The sequence below is a fragment of the Chrysochloris asiatica genome, unplaced genomic scaffold, assembly GCF_000296735.1.
Source record: "Chrysochloris asiatica unplaced genomic scaffold, ChrAsi1.0 scaffold00046, whole genome shotgun sequence".
Taxonomy (NCBI): Eukaryota; Metazoa; Chordata; class Mammalia; order Afrosoricida; family Chrysochloridae; genus Chrysochloris; species Chrysochloris asiatica.
The window spans coordinates 2,040,016-2,041,417 of NW_006408564.1; the positions used below are offsets into that span (position 1 = coordinate 2,040,016).

At 44.0% G+C, this 1,402-nt stretch overlaps 1 protein-coding gene across 1 annotated transcript in view; it reads left to right on the forward strand.

Moving 5' to 3' along the window:
* Positions 1-1,402, forward strand: part of CACNA2D3 (calcium channel, voltage-dependent, alpha 2/delta subunit 3) — a 1,461,104-nt gene that overhangs the window by 573,379 nt on the left and 886,323 nt on the right. The gene's annotated exons all lie outside the window — the stretch shown is intronic.

Genomic DNA, 1,402 nt, shown 5'->3' on the forward strand with positions numbered 1-1,402 from the left:
TGGAGTGATGAAGCGACTGGGGACTTTGGACCCAGAGAGGGAAAGGGACTGTGAGCTGAAAACTGGGTGGAGGAGGGGGAAGTGTAAGGGTCGGGTTTCTGGGATATACCCTTTGGGTGGTTGATGATGCATGGAGGGGATTGGATCCATGGCAGTGAGATGATATACGATGGAATGAATGTTATAACTAAAGTTATCCCATGTAAACTATCATATAATTTTCAATAAAACATTAAAAAAATATTATTTAGGTGTTGTGGAGAACCGGCCTTGACAAGGGGGTTCAGTTCACAAAGGAGGGAGATCTAGCAGCGAAAGAGATAGATAAAGAGTACACACAAAGACGCAAAGAGAGAGACAAGAAGACACCCCAAGACCAGAGTGGATGCTACACTGGTGGGCAGATCTTGGACTATGGGCATCGTGACCCCTGCAGGCAGTAAAGCACCGCCCTGCAAACATTAACACATGCCTTGACAGTTGTAATGCCTCACATGCCAGTAACACATGCGGGCTTGGGTCTGCGCCTCTTTTATTTTGGGGAGGAGCTTTACACAAAGGAAAGTAGGGTTTATTAAGATGGGGTACAGAAGTGAAATGTGATTAATCATTCAACACAGGACACGATGCTTTACAGGAATCAAATTCTAAAACCTACATCACAGATTGTCTTGATAATCTACTATCCTTAATTTTCCAGAACTTCAAGCAAAATATTATATGGTACTTTTCAGGTTCGAATCCCAGGGCAGCAACTCGGTTTCTCCAGGCTAATTAACACACCTATAGCACCTAATCTTGAATGGGAAAAAGTGAAAAGGATTGAAAGGAGCCCCGCTGTGTCGGCTGGCTGGCCAAGGCTGCAGGAAGAAGCAAGACACCTAGCTGAATGGTTTGCACCTGGGGTCGAACTGGGATGGCAGCCACCTATTATTCTTTAGACAAAGCCCCGGAATACACCAATCTACTTAGTTAATTCCTGGGTAGAAACTTGGTTTTGGAACTTTTTACAGCCTCGTCTTTAGGAGCAGGTTTTTGTTTTAATATTTGTCCATGGGTATCAAGGGCTCATGTATTAAGTTAATCTCAAACATAACTGAATAATTCGATAAAGAACAGTTTGGACGAGCTTGCCCGGTGTCCAGAGCTTGTTCCTCAGAGAGATATGTTCCTAGAACCTTAAGCACTGCCAATACAGTGGAGACATTGAGAGAGGCACATAAGAAACCATTTTCTCAGAGGCTACAGTTACAGGGGTTCGAAACATAGAGTGAATTAATTGGACTAAAGAGAATTATACAGAGCTAGCCCAACAGTGAGTTCATAAAAGCCAATGAACCTGGGATGTCTGGAAGTTACTTCCTTGAGCCCTCTGGGTCTCTGGCCAGCAAGTCTGAGTGCA